The following is a 17,568-nucleotide window of genomic DNA, read 5'->3' on the forward strand; positions in this document are numbered from 1 at the left end:
TTTATATTCACCCAAATGTATTGTAAATACGTGTTTTAGATGTAAAATAATGTGAAATTAACGATAAAAATATAAAAAGTATGATTAGTTCAATACAAATTAATTTAAACGATATTTAGCGGAATTATCACCATTTTTTACCAAATTTTTCCAAAATTTTTTTTCTATTTTTTGTATTCACCCAAATGTAATGTAAATACGTGTTTTAGATGTAAAATAATGTGAACTTAACGATAAACATATAAAAAGTATGATTAGTTCAATATAAATGACTTTAATCGATATTTATCGGAATTATCACCATTTTTTACCAAATTTTTTTTCTATTTTTTTTAGTCACCCAAATGTATTGTAAACACGTTTTTTAGATGTAAACTAATGTGAACTTAACGTTAAAAATATAAAAAGTATGATTAGTTTAATAGAAATGAATTAAGACGATATTTAGCGGATTCATCACCTTTTTTTCAAAATTTTTTTACGACCTTTTATATTCACCCAAATGTATTGTAAATACGTGTTTTAGATGTAAAATAATGTGAAATTAACGATAAAAATATAAAAAGTATGATTAGTTCAATACAAATTAATTTAAACGATATTTAGCGGAATTATTACCATTTTTTACCAAATTTTTCCAAAATTTTTTTTCTATTTTTTGTATTCACCCAAATGTAATGTAAATACGTGTTTTAGATGTAAAATAATGTGAACTTAACGATAAAAATATAAAAAGTATGATTAGTTCAATACAAATGACTTTAAACGATATTTAGCGGAATTATCACAATTTTTTACTAAATTTTTTCCTAAATTTTTTTTCTATTTTTTGTATTCACATAAATGTATTGTTAACTCGTGTTTTAGATGTAAAATAATGTGAACTTAACGTTAAAAATATAAAAAGTATGATTAGTTTAATAGAAATGAATTAAGACGATATTTAGCGGATTCATCACCTTTTTTTCAAAATTTTTTTACGACCTTTTATATTCACCCAAATGTATTGTAAATACGTGTTTTAGATGTAAAATAATGTGAAATTAACGATAAAAATATAAAAAGTATGATTAGTTCAATACAAATTAATTTAAACGATATTTAGCGGAATTATCACCATTTTTTACCAAATTTTTCCAAAATTTTTTTTCTATTTTTTGTATTCACCCAAATGTAATGTAAATACGTGTTTTAGATGTAAAATAATGTGAACTTAACGATAAAAATATAAAAAGTATGATTAGTTCAATACAAATGACTTTAAACGATATTTAGCGGAATTATCACAATTTTTTACTAAATTTTTTCCTAAATTTTTTTTCTATTTTTTGTATTCACATAAATGTATTGTAAACTCGTGTTTTAGATGTAAAATAATGTGAACTTAACGTTAAAAATATAAAAAGTATGATTAGTTTAATAGAAATGAATTAAGACGATATTTAGCGGATTCATCACCTGTATTTCAAAATTTTTTTACGACCTTTTATATTCACCCAAATGTATTGTAAAGACGTGTTTTAGATGTAAAATTATGTGGACTTAACGATAAAAATATAAAAAGTATGATTAGTTCAATACAAATGACTTTAACGATATTTAGCGGAATTATCACCATTTTTTACCAAATTTTTTCCCAAATTTTTTTTCTATTTTTTGTAGTCACCCAAATGTATTGTAAATACGTGTTTTAGATGTAAAATTATTTGAACTTAACGATAAAAATATAAAAAGTATGATTAGTTCAATACCAATGACTTTAAACGATATTTAGCGGATTCATCACCTGTATTTCAAAATTTTTTTACGACCTTTTATATTCACCCAAATGTATTGTAAAGACGTGTTTTAGATGTAAAATTATGTGAACTTTACGATAAACATATAAAAAGTAGGATTAGTTCAATACAAATTAATTTAAAAGATATTTAGCGGAATTATCACCATTTTTTACCAAATTTTTCCAAAATTTTTTTTCTATTTTTTGTATTCACCCAAATGTAATGTAAATACGTGTTTTAGATGTAAAATAATGTGAACTTAACGATAAAAATATAAAAAGTATGATTAGTTCAATACAAATGACTTTAAACGATATTTAGCGGAATTATCACAATTTTTTACTAAATTTTTTCCTAAATTTTTTTTCTATTTTTTGTATTCACATAAATGTATTGTAAACTCGTGTTTTAGATGTAAAATAATGTGAACATAACGTTAAAAATATAAAAAGTATGATTAGTTTAATAGAAATGAATTCATACGATATATAGCGGATTCATCACCTGTATTTCAAAATTTTTTTACGACCTTTCATATTCACCCAAATGTATTGTAAAGACGTGTTTTAGATGTAAAATTATGTGAACTTAACGATAAAAATATAAAAAGTATGAATAGTTCAATACAAATGACTTTAAACGATATTTAGCGGAATTATCACCATTTTTTACCAAATTTTTTCCCAAATTTTTTTTCTATTTTTTGTAGTCACCCAAATGTATTGTAAATTATCTTTTAGATGTAAAATTATGTGAACTTAACGATAAAAATATAAAAAGTATGATTAGTTCAATACAAATGACATTAATTGATATTTAGCGGAATTATCACCATTTTTTACCAAATTTTTTCCCAAATTTTTTTTCTATTTTTTGTAGTCACCCAAATGTATTGTAAATTATCTTTTAGATGTAAAATTATGTGAACTTAACGATAAAAATATAAAAAGTATGATTAGTCCAATACAAATGACTTTAAACGATATTTAGCGGAATTATCACCATTTTTTACCAAATTTTTTCCCAAATTTTTTTTCTATTTTTTGTATTCACATAAATGTATTGTAAACACGTGTTTTAGATGTAAAATAATGTGAACATAACGTTAAAAATATAAAAAGTATGATTAGTTTAATAGAAATGACTTAAGACGATATTTAGCGGATTCATCACCTTTTTTTCAAAATTTTTTTACGACCTTTTATATTCACCCAAATGTATTGTAAAGACGTTTTTTAGATGTAGAATTTTATGAACTTAACGATAAAAATATAAAAAGTATGATTAGTTCAATACAAATGAGTTTAAACGATATTTAGCGGAATTATCACCATTTTTTACCAAATTTTTTTTCTATTTTTTGTATTCACCCAAATGTATTGTAAATACGTGCTTTAGATGTAAAATAATTTGAACTTAACGTTAAAAATATAAAAAGTATGATTAGTTCAATACAAATGACTTTAACGGTATTTAGCGGAATTATCACCATTTTTTACCAAATTTTTTCCCAAATTTTTTTTCTATTTTTTGTAGTCACCCAAATGTATTGTAAATACGTGTTTTAGATGTAAAATTATGTGAACTTAACGATAAAAATATAAAAAGTATGATTAGTTTAATAGAAATGACTTAAGACGATATTTAGCGGATTCATCACCTTTTTTTCAAAATTTTTTTACGACCTTTTATATTCACCCAAATGTATTGTAAATACGTGTTTTAGATGTAACATAATGTGAAATTAACGATAAAAATATAAAAAGTATGATTAGTTCAATACAAATTAATTTAAACGATATTTAGCGGAATTATCACCATTTTTTACCAAATTTTTTCCCAAATTTTTTTTCTATTTTTTGTATTCACCCAAATGTAATGTAAATACGTGTTTTAGATGTAAAATAATGTGAACTTAACGATAAAAATATAAAAAGTATGATTAGTTCAATACAAATGACTTTAAACGATATTTAGCGGAATTATCACAATTTTTTACTAAATTTTTTCCTAAATTTTTTTTCTATTTTTTGTATTCACATAAATGTATTGTAAACTCGTGTTTTAGATGTAAAATAATGTGAACTTAACGTTAAAAATATAAAAAGTATGATTAGTTTAATAGAAATGAATTAAGACGATATTTAGCGGATTCATCACCTGTATTTCAAAATTTTTTTACGACCTTTTATATTCACCCAAATGTATTGTAAAGACGTGTTTTAGATGTAAAATTATGTGAACTTAACGAGAAACATATAAAAAGTAGGATTAGTTCAATACAAATGACTTTAAACGATATTTAGCGGAATTATCACCATTTTTTACCAAATTTTTTCCCAAATTTTTTTTCTATTTTTTGTATTCACATAAATGTATTGTAAACACGTGTTTTAGATGTAAAATAATGTGAACTTAACGTTAAAAATATAAAAAGTATGATTAGTTTAATAGAAATGAATTAAGACGATATTTAGCGGATTCATCACCTGTATTTCAAAATTTTTTTACGACCTTTTATATTCACCCAAATGTATTGTAAAGACGTGTTTTAGATGTAAAATTATGTGAACTTAACGAGAAACATATAAAAAGTAGGATTAGTTCAATACAAATGACTTTAAACGATATTTAGCGGAATTATCACCATTTTTTACCAAATTTTTTCCCAAATTTTTTTTCTATTTTTTGTATTCACATAAATGTATTGTAAACACGTGTTTTAGATGTAAAATAATGTGAACTTAACGTTAAAAATATAAAAAGTATGATTAGTTTAATAGAAATGAATTAAGACGATATTTAGCGGATTCATCACCTGTATTTCAAAATTTTTTTACGACCTTTTATATTCACCCAAATGTATTGTAAAGACGTGTTTTAGATGTAAAATTATGTGAACTTAACGATAAACATATAAAAAGTATGATTAGTTCAATACAAATGACATTAATCGATATTTAGCGGAATTATCACCATTTTTTACCAAATTTTTTCCCAAATTTTTTTTCTATTTTTTGTAGTCACCCAAATGTATTGTAAATACGTGTTTTAGATGTAAAATTATTTGAACTTAACGATAAAAATATAAAAAGTATGATTAGTTCAATACCAATGACTTTAAACGATATTTAGCGGATTCATCACCTGTATTTCAAAATTTTTTTACGACCTTTTATATTCACCCAAATGTATTGTAAAGACGTGTTTTAGATGTAAAATTATGTGAACTTAACGATAAACATATAAAAAGTAGGATTAGTTCAATACAAATTAATTTAAACGATATTTAGCGGAATTATCACCATTTTTTACCAAATTTTTTTTCTATTTTTTGTATTCACCCAAATGTAATGTAAATACGTGTTTTAGATGTAAAATAATGTGAACTTAACGATAAAAATATAAAAAGTATGATTAGTTCAATACAAATTACTTTAAACGATATTTAGCGGAATTATCACAATTTTTTATTAAATTTTTTCCTAAATTTTTTTTCTATTTTTTGTATTCACATAAATGTATTGTAAACTCGTGTTTTAGATGTAAAATAATGTGAACTTAACGTTAAAAATATAAAAAGTATGATTAGTTTAATAGAAATGAATTCATACGATATATAGCGGATTCATCACCTGTATTTCAAAATTTTTTTACGACCTTTCATATTCACCCAAATGTATTGTAAAGACGTGTTTTAGATGTAAAATTATGTGAACTTAACGATAAAAATATAAAAAGTATGAATAGTTCAATACAAATGACATTAAACGATATTTAGCGGAATTATCACCATTTTTTACCAAATTTTTTCCCAAATTTTTTTTCTATTTTTTGTATTCACATAAATGTATTGTAAACACGTGTTTTAGATGTAAAATAATGTGAACTTAACGTTAAAAATATAAAAAGTATGATTAGTTTAATAGAAATGAATTAAGACGATATTTAGCGGATTCATCACCTGTATTTCAAAATTTTTTTACGACCTTTTATATTCACCCAAATGTATTGTAAAGACGTGTTTTAGATGTAAAATTATGTGAACTTAACGATAAACATATAAAAAGTATGATTAGTTCAATACAAATGACTTTAACGGTATTTAGCGGAATTATCACCATTTTTTACCAAATTTTTTCCCAAATTTTTTTTCTATTTTTTGTAGTCACCCAAATGTATTGTAAATACGTGTTTTAGATGTAAAATTATGTGAACTTAACGATAAAAATATAAAAAGTATGATTAGTTTAATAGAAATGACTTAAGACGATATTTAGCGGATTCATCACCTTTTTTTCAAAATTTTTTTACGACCTTTTATATTCACCCAAATGTATTGTAAATACGTGTTTTAGATGTAAAATTATGTGAACTTAACGATAAAAATATAAAAAGTATGATTAGTCCAATACAAATGACTTTAAACGATATTTAGCGGAATTATCACCATTTTTTACCAAATTTTTTCCCAAATTTTTTTTCTATTTTTTGTATTCACATAAATGTATTGTAAACACGTGTTTTAGATGTAAAATAATGTGAACTTAACGTTAAAAATATAAAAAGTATGATTAGTTTAATAGAAATGAATTAAGACGATATTTAGCGGATTCATCACCTGTATTTCAAAATTTTTTTACGACCTTTTATATTCACCCAAATGTATTGTAAAGACGTGTTTTAGATGTAAAATTATGTGAACTTAACGATAAACATATAAAAAGTATGATTAGTTCAATACAAATGACATTAATCGATATTTAGCGGAATTATCACCATTTTTTACCAAATTTTTTCCCAAATTTTTTTTCTATTTTTTGTAGTCACCCAAATGTATTGTAAATACGTGTTTTAGATGTAAAATTATTTGAACTTAACGATAAAAATATAAAAAGTATGATTAGTTCAATACCAATGACTTTAAACGATATTTAGCGGATTCATCACCTGTATTTCAAAATTTTTTTACGACCTTTTATATTCACCCAAATGTATTGTAAAGACGTGTTTTAGATGTAAAATTATGTGAACTTAACGATAAACATATAAAAAGTAGGATTAGTTCAATACAAATTAATTTAAACGATATTTAGCGGAATTATCACCATTTTTTACCAAATTTTTTTTCTATTTTTTGTATTCACCCAAATGTAATGTAAATACGTGTTTTAGATGTAAAATAATGTGAACTTAACGATAAAAATATAAAAAGTATGATTAGTTCAATACAAATGACTTTAAACGATATTTAGCGGAATTATCACAATTTTTTACTAAATTTTTTCCTAAATTTTTTTTCTATTTTTTGTATTCACATAAATGTATTGTAAACTCGTGTTTTAGATGTAAAATAATGTGAACTTAACGTTAAAAATATAAAAAGTATGATTAGTTTAATAGAAATGAATTCATACGATATATAGCGGATTCATCACCTGTATTTCAAAATTTTTTTACGACCTTTCATATTCACCCAAATGTATTGTAAAGACGTGTTTTAAATGTAAAATTATGTGAACTTAACGATAAAAATATAAAAAGTATGATTAGTTCAATACAAATGAGTTTAAACGATATTTAGCGGAATTATCACCATTTTTTACCAAATTTTTTTTCTATTTTTTGTATTCACCCAAATGTATTGTAAATACGTGCTTTAGATGTAAAATAATTTGAACTTAACGTTAAAAATATAAAAAGTATGATTAGTTCAATACAAATGACTTTAACGGTATTTAGCGGAATTATCACCATTTTTTACCAAATTTTTTCCCAAATTTTTTTTCTATTTTTTGTAGTCACCCAAATGTATTGTAAATACGTGTTTTAGATGTAAAATTATGTGAACTTAACGATAAAAATATAAAAAGTATGATTAGTTTAATAGAAATGACTTAAGACGATATTTAGCGGATTCATCACCTTTTTTTCAAAATTTTTTTACGACCTTTTATATTCACCCAAATGTATTGTAAATACGTGTTTTAGATGTAACATAATGTGAAATTAACGATAAAAATATAAAAAGTATGATTAGTTCAATACAAATTAATTTAAACGATATTTAGCGGAATTATCACCATTTTTTACCAAATTTTTCCAAAATTTTTTTTCTATTTTTTGTATTCACCCAAATGTAATGTAAATACGTGTTTTAGATGTAAAATAATGTGAACTTAACGATAAAAATATAAAAAGTATGATTAGTTCAATACAAATGACTTTAAACGATATTTAGCGGAATTATCACCATTTTTTACCAAATTTTTTCCCAAATTTTTTTTCTATTTTTTGTAGTCACCCAAATGTATTGTAAATTATCTTTTAGATGTAAAATTATGTGAACTTAACGATAAAAATATAAAAAGTATGATTAGTTCAATACAAATGACATTAATTGATATTTAGCGGAATTATCACCATTTTTTACCAAATTTTTTCACAAATTTTTTTTCTATTTTTTGTAGTCACCCAAATGTATTGTAAATTATCTTTTAGATGTAAAATTATGTGAACTTAACGATAAAAATATAAAAAGTATGATTAGTCCAATACAAAAGACTTTAAACGATATTTAGCGGAATTATCACCATTTTTTACCAAATTTTTTCCCAAATTTTTTTTCTATTTTTTGTATTCACATAAATGTATTGTAAACACGTGTTTTAGATGTAAAATAATGTGAACTTAACGTTAAAAATATAAAAAGTATGATTAGTTTAATAGAAATGACTTAAGACGATATTTAGCGGATTCATCACCTTTTTTTCAAAATTTTTTTACGACCTTTTATATTCACCCAAATGTATTGTAAAGACGTTTTTTAGATGTAGAATTTTATGAACTTAACGATAAAAATATAAAAAGTATGATTAGTTCAATACAAATGAGTTTAAACGATATTTAGCGGAATTATCACCATTTTTTACCAAATTTTTTTTCTATTTTTTGTATTCACCCAAATGTATTGTAAATACGTGCTTTAGATGTAAAATAATTTGAACTTAACGTTAAAAATATAAAAAGTATGATTAGTTCAATACAAATGACTTTAACGGTATTTAGCGGAATTATCACCATTTTTTACCAAATTTTTTCCCAAATTTTTTTTCTATTTTTTGTAGTCACCCAAATGTATTGTAAATACGTGTTTTAGATGTAAAATTATGTGAACTTAACGATAAAAATATAAAAAGTATGATTAGTTTAATAGAAATGACTTAAGACGATATTTAGCGGATTCATCACCTTTTTTTCAAAATTTTTTTACGACCTTTTATATTCACCCAAATGTATTGTAAATACGTGTTTTAGATGTAACATAATGTGAAATTAACGATAAAAATATAAAAAGTATGATTAGTTCAATACAAATTAATTTAAACGATATTTAGCGGAATTATCACCATTTTTTACCAAATTTTTTCCCAAATTTTTTTTCTATTTTTTGTATTCACCCAAATGTAATGTAAATACGTGTTTTAGATGTAAAATAATGTGAACTTAACGATAAAAATATAAAAAGTATGATTAGTTCAATACAAATGACTTTAAACGATATTTAGCGGAATTATCACAATTTTTTACTAAATTTTTTCCTAAATTTTTTTTCTATTTTTTGTATTCACATAAATGTATTGTAAACTCGTGTTTTAGATGTAAAATAATGTGAACTTAACGTTAAAAATATAAAAAGTATGATTAGTTTAATAGAAATGAATTAAGACGATATTTAGCGGATTCATCACCTGTATTTCAAAATTTTTTTACGACCTTTTATATTCACCCAAATGTATTGTAAAGACGTGTTTTAGATGTAAAATTATGTGAACTTAACGAGAAACATATAAAAAGTAGGATTACTTCAATACAAATGACTTTAAACGATATTTAGCGGAATTATCACCATTTTTTACCAAATTTTTTCCCAAATTTTTTTTCTATTTTTTGTATTCACATAAATGTATTGTAAACACGTGTTTTAGATGTAAAATAATGTGAACTTAACGTTAAAAATATAAAAAGTATGATTAGTTTAATAGAAATGAATTAAGACGATATTTAGCGGATTCATCACCTGTATTTCAAAATTTTTTTACGACCTTTTATATTCACCCAAATGTATTGTAAAGACGTGTTTTAGATGTAAAATTATGTGAACTTAACGAGAAACATATAAAAAGTAGGATTAGTTCAATACAAATGACTTTAAACGATATTTAGCGGAATTATCACCATTTTTTACCAAATTTTTTCCCAAATTTTTTTTCTATTTTTTGTATTCACATAAATGTATTGTAAACACGTGTTTTAGATGTAAAATAATGTGAACTTAACGTTAAAAATATAAAAAGTATGATTAGTTTAATAGAAATGAATTAAGACGATATTTAGCGGATTCATCACCTGTATTTCAAAATTTTTTTACGACCTTTTATATTCACCCAAATGTATTGTAAAGACGTGTTTTAGATGTAAAATTATGTGAACTTAACGATAAACATATAAAAAGTATGATTAGTTCAATACAAATGACATTAATCGATATTTAGCGGAATTATCACCATTTTTTACCAAATTTTTTCCCAAATTTTTTTTCTATTTTTTGTAGTCACCCAAATGTATTGTAAATACGTGTTTTAGATGTAAAATTATTTGAACTTAACGATAAAAATATAAAAAGTATGATTAGTTCAATACCAATGACTTTAAACGATATTTAGCGGATTCATCACCTGTATTTCAAAATTTTTTTACGACCTTTTATATTCACCCAAATGTATTGTAAAGACGTGTTTTAGATGTAAAATTATGTGAACTTAACGATAAACATATAAAAAGTAGGATTAGTTCAATACAAATTAATTTAAACGATATTTAGCGGAATTATCACCATTTTTTACCAAATTTTTCCAAAATTTTTTTTCTATTTTTTGTATTCACCCAAATGTAATGTAAATATGTGTTTTAGATGTAAAATAATGTGAACTTAACGATAAAAATATAAAAAGTATGATTAGTTCAATACAAATGACTTTAAACGATATTTAGCGGAATTATCACAATTTTTTACTAAATTTTTTCCTAAATTTTTTTTCTATTTTTTGTATTCACATAAATGTATTGTAAACTCGTGTTTTAGATGTAAAATAATGTGAACTTAACGTTAAAAATATAAAAAGTATGATTAGTTTAATAGAAATGAATTCATACGATATATAGCGGATTCATCACCTGTATTTCAAAATTTTTTTACGACCTTTCATATTCACCCAAATGTATTGTAAAGACGTGTTTTAGATGTAAAATTATGTGAACTTAACGATAAAAATATAAAAAGTATGAATAGTTCAATACAAATGACTTTAAACGATATTTAGCGGAATTATCACCATTTTTTACCAAATTTTTTCCCAAATTTTTTTTCTATTTTTTGTATTCACATAAATGTATTGTAAACACGTGTTTTAGATGTAAAATAATGTGAACTTAACGTTAAAAATATAAAAAGTATGATTAGTTTAATAGAAATGAATTAAGACGATATTTAGCGGATTCATCACCTGTATTTCAAAATTTTTTTACGACCTTTTATATTCACCCAAATGTATTGTAAAGACGTGTTTTAGATGTAAAATTATGTGAACTTAACGAGAAACATATAAAAAGTAGGATTAGTTCAATACAAATGACTTTAAACGATATTTAGCGGAATTATCACCATTTTTTACCAAATTTTTTCCCAAATTTTTTTTCTATTTTTTGTATTCACATAAATGTATTGTAAACACGTGTTTTAGATGTAAAATAATGTGAACTTAACGTTAAAAATATAAAAAGTATGATTAGTTTAATAGAAATGAATTAAGACGATATTTAGCGGATTCATCACCTGTATTTCAAAATTTTTTTACGACCTTTTATATTCACCCAAATGTATTGTAAAGACGTGTTTTAGATGTAAAATTATGTGAACTTAACGATAAACATATAAAAAGTAGGATTAGTTCAATACAAATTAATTTAAACGATATTTAGCGGAATTATCACCATTTTTTACCAAATTTTTCCAAAATTTTTTTTCTATTTTTTGTATTCACCCAAATGTAATGTAAATACGTGTTTTAGATGTAAAATAATGTGAACTTAACGATAAAAATATAAAAAGTATGATTAGTTCAATACAAATGACTTTAAACGATATTTAGCGGAATTATCACAATTTTTTACTAAATTTTTTCCTAAATTTTTTTTCTATTTTTTGTATTCACATAAATATATTGTAAACTCGTGTTTTAGATGTAAAATAATGTGAACTTAACGTTAAAAATATAAAAAGTATGATTAGTTTAATAGAAATGAATTCATACGATATATAGCGGATTCATCACCTGTATTTCAAAATTTTTTTACGACCTTTCATATTCACCCAAATGTATTGTAAAGACGTGTTTTAGATGTAAAATTATGTGAACTTAACGATAAAAATATAAAAAGTATGATTAGTTCAATACAAATGAGTTTAAACGATATTTAGCGGAATTATCACCATTTTTTACCAAATTTTTTTTCTATTTTTTGTATTCACCCAAATGTATTGTAAATACGTGCTTTAGATGTAAAATAATTTGAACTTAACGTTAAAAATATAAAAAGTATGATTAGTTCAATACAAATGACTTTAACGGTATTTAGCGGAATTATCACCATTTTTTACCAAATTTTTTCCCAAATTTTTTTTCTATTTTTTGTAGTCACCCAAATGTATTGTAAATACGTGTTTTAGATGTAAAATTATGTGAACTTAACGATAAAAATATAAAAAGTATGATTAGTTTAATAGAAATGACTTAAGACGATATTTAGCGGATTCATCACCTTTTTTTCAAAATTTTTTTACGACCTTTTATATTCACCCAAATGTATTGTAAATACGTGTTTTAGATGTAACATAATGTGAAATTAACGATAAAAATATAAAAAGTATGATTAGTTCAATACAAATTAATTTAAACGATATTTAGCGGAATTATCACCATTTTTTACCAAATTTTTCCAAAATTTTTTTTCTATTTTTTGTATTCACCCAAATGTAATGTAAATACGTGTTTTAGATGTAAAATAATGTGAACTTAACGATAAAAATATAAAAAGTATGATTAGTTCAATACAAATGACTTTAAACGATATTTAGCGGAATTATCACAATTTTTTACTAAATTTTTTCCTAAATTTTTTTTCTATTTTTTGTATTCACATAAATGTATTGTAAACTCGTGTTTTAGATGTAAAATAATGTGAACTTAACGTTAAAAATATAAAAAGTATGATTAGTTTAATAGAAATGAATTAAGACGATATTTAGCGGATTCATCACCTGTATTTCAAAATTTTTTTACGACCTTTTATATTCACCCAAATGTATTGTAAAGACGTGTTTTAGATGTAAAATTATGTGAACTTAACGAGAAACATATAAAAAGTAGGATTAGTTCAATACAAATGACTTTAAACGATATTTAGCGGAATTATCACCATTTTTTACCAAATTTTTTCCCAAATTTTTTTTCTATTTTTTGTATTCACATAAATGTATTGTAAACACGTGTTTTAGATGTAAAATAATGTGAACTTAACGTTAAAAATATAAAAAGTATGATTAGTTTAATAGAAATGAATTAAGACGATATTTAGCGGATTCATCACCTGTATTTCAAAATTTTTTTACGACCTTTTATATTCACCCAAATGTATTGTAAAGACGTTTTTAGATGTAAAATTATGTGAACTTAACGATAAACATATAAAAAGTATGATTAGTTCAATACAAATGACATTAATCGATATTTAGCGGAATTATCACCATTTTTTACCAAATTTTTTCCCAAATTTTTTTTCTATTTTTTGTAGTCACCCAAATGTATTGTAAATTATCTTTTAGATGTAAAATTATGTGAACTTAACGATAAAAATATAAAAAGTATGATTAGTCCAATACAAATGACTTTAAACGATATTTAGCGGAATTATCACCATTTTTTACCAAATTTTTTCCCAAATTTTTTTTCTATTTTTTGTATTCACATAAATGTATTGTAAACACGTGTTTTAGATGTAAAATAATGTGAACTTAACGTTAAAAATATAAAAAGTATGATTAGTTTAATAGAAATGACTTAAGACGATATTTAGCGGATTCATCACCTTTTTTTCAAAATTTTTTTACGACCTTTTATATTCACCCAAATGTATTGTAAAGACGTTTTTTAGATGTAGAATTATATGAACTTAACGATAAAAATATAAAAAGTATGATTAGTTCAATACAAATGAGTTTAAACGATATTTAGCGGAATTATCACCATTTTTTACCAAATTTTTTTTCTATTTTTTGTATTCACCCAAATGTATTGTAAACACGTGTTTTAGATGTAAAATTATGTGAACTTAACGATAAAAATATAAAAAGTATGAATAGTTCAATACAAATGACTTTAAACGATATTTAGCGGAATTATCACCATTTTTTACCAAATTTTTTCCCAAATTTTTTTTCTATTTTTTGTAGTCACCCAAATGTATTGTAAATTATCTTTTAGATGTAAAATTATGTGAACTTAACGATAAAAATATAAAAAGTATGATTAGTCCAATACAAATGACATTAAACGATATTTAGCGGAATTATCACAATTTTTTACTAAATTTTTTCCTAAATTTTTTTTCTATTTTTTGTATTCACATAAATGTATTGTAAACTCGTGTTTTAGATGTAAAATAATGTGAACTTAACGTTAAAAATATAAAAAGTATGATTAGTTTAATAGAAATGAATTCATACGATATATAGCGGATTCATCACCTGTATTTCAAAATTTTTTTACGACCTTTCATATTCACCCAAATGTATTGTAAAGACGTGTTTTAGATGTAAAATTATGTGAACTTAACGATAAAAATATAAAAAGTATGATTAGTTCAATACAAATGAGTTTAAACGATATTTAGCGGAATTATCACCATTTTTTACCAAATTTTTTTTCTATTTTTTGTATTCACCCAAATGTATTGTAAATACGTGCTTTAGATGTAAAATAATTTGAACTTAACGTTAAAAATATAAAAAGTATGATTAGTTCAATACAAATGACTTTAACGGTATTTAGCGGAATTATCACCATTTTTTACCAAATTTTTTCCCAAATTTTTTTTCTATTTTTTGTAGTCACCCAAATGTATTGTAAATACGTGTTTTAGATGTAAAATTATGTGAACTTAACGATAAAAATATAAAAAGTATGATTAGTTTAATAGAAATGACTTAAGACGATATTTAGCGGATTCATCACCTTTTTTTCAAAATTTTTTTACGACCTTTTATATTCACCCAAATGTATTGTAAATACGTGTTTTAGATGTAACATAATGTGAAATTAACGATAAAAATATAAAAAGTATGATTAGTTCAATACAAATTAATTTAAACGATATTTAGCGGAATTATCACCATTTTTTACCAAATTTTTCCAAAATTTTTTTTCTATTTTTTGTATTCACCCAAATGTAATGTAAATACGTGTTTTAGATGTAAAATAATGTGAACTTAACGATAAAAATATAAAAAGTATGATTAGTTCAATACAAATGACTTTAAACGATATTTAGCGGAATTATCACAATTTTTTACTAAATTTTTTCCTAAATTTTTTTTCTATTTTTTGTATTCACATAAATGTATTGTAAACTCGTGTTTTAGATGTAAAATAATGTGAACTTAACGTTAAAAATATAAAAAGTATGATTAGTTTAATAGAAATGAATTAAGACGATATTTAGCGGATTCATCACCTGTATTTCAAAATTTTTTTACGACCTTTTATATTCACCCAAATGTATTGTAAAGACGTGTTTTAGATGTAAAATTATGTGAACTTAACGAGAAACATATAAAAAGTAGGATTAGTTCAATACAAATGACTTTAAACGATATTTAGCGGAATTATCACCATTTTTTACCAAATTTTTTCCCAAATTTTTTTTCTATTTTTTGTATTCACATAAATGTATTGTAAACACGTGTTTTAGATGTAAAATAATGTGAACTTAACGTTAAAAATATAAAAAGTATGATTAGTTTAATAGAAATGAATTAAGACGATATTTAGCGGATTCATCACCTGTATTTCAAAATTTTTTTACGACCTTTTATATTCACCCAAATGTATTGTAAAGACGTTTTTAGATGTAAAATTATGTGAACTTAACGATAAACATATAAAAAGTATGATTAGTTCAATACAAATGACATTAATCGATATTTAGCGGAATTATCACCATTTTTTACCAAATTTTTTCCCAAATTTTTTTTCTATTTTTTGTAGTCACCCAAATGTATTGTAAATTATCTTTTAGATGTAAAATTATGTGAACTTAACGATAAAAATATAAAAAGTATGATTAGTCCAATACAAATGACTTTAAACGATATTTAGCGGAATTATCACCATTTTTTACCAAATTTTTTCCCAAATTTTTTTTCTATTTTTTGTATTCACATAAATGTATTGTAAACACGTGTTTTAGATGTAAAATAATGTGAACTTAACGTTAAAAATATAAAAAGTATGATTAGTTTAATAGAAATGACTTAAGACGATATTTAGCGGATTCATCACCTTTTTTTCAAAATTTTTTTACGACCTTTTATATTCACCCGAATGTATTGTAAAGACGTTTTTTAGATGTAGAATTATATGAACTTAACGATAAAAATATAAAAAGTATGATTAGTTCAATACAAATGAGTTTAAACGATATTTAGCGGAATTATCACCATTTTTTACCAAATTTTTTTTCTATTTTTTGTATTCACCCAAATGTATTGTAAATACGTGCTTTAGATGTAAAATAATTTGAACTTAACGTTAATAATATAAAAAGTATGATTAGTTCAATACAAATGACTTTAACGGTATTTAGCGGAATTATCACCATTTTTTACCAAATTTTTTCCCAAATTTTTTTTCTATTTTTTGTAGTCACCCAAATGTAATGTAAATACGTGTTTTAGATGTAAAATAATGTGAACTTAACGATAAAAATATAAAAAGTATGATTAGTTCAAAACAAATGACTTTAAACGATATTTAGCGGAATTATCACAATTTTTTACTAAATTTTTTCCTAAATTTTTTTTCTATTTTTTGTATTCACATAAATGTATTGTAAACTCGTGTTTTAGATGTAAAATAATGTGAACTTAACGTTAAAAATATAAAAAGTATGATTAGTTTAATAGAAATGAATTAAGACGATATTTAGCGGATTCATCACCTGTATTTCAAAATTTTTTTACGACCTTTTATATTCACCCAAATGTATTGTAAAGACGTGTTTTAGATGTAAAATTATGTGAACTTAACGAGAAACATATAAAAAGTAGGATTAGTTCAATACAAATGACTTTAAACGATATTTAGCGGAATTATCACCATTTTTTACCAAATTTTTTCCCAAATTTTTTTTCTATTTTTTGTATTCACATAAATGTATTGTAAACACGTGTTTTAGATGTAAAATAATGTGAACTTAACGTTAAAAATATAAAAAGTATGATTAGTTTAATAGAAATGACTTAAGACGATATTTAGCGGATTCATCACCTTTTTTTCAAAATTTTTTTACGACCTTTTATATTCACCCAAATGTATTGTAAAGACGTTTTTTAGATGTAGAATTATATGAACTTAACGATAAAAATATAAAAAGTATGATTAGTTCAATA

This window comes from Diuraphis noxia, unplaced genomic scaffold (genome assembly GCF_037042655.1).
Source record: "Diuraphis noxia isolate RWA-SAM2 unplaced genomic scaffold, SU_Dnox_SAM2 contig0005, whole genome shotgun sequence".
Taxonomy (NCBI): domain Eukaryota; kingdom Metazoa; phylum Arthropoda; class Insecta; order Hemiptera; family Aphididae; genus Diuraphis; species Diuraphis noxia.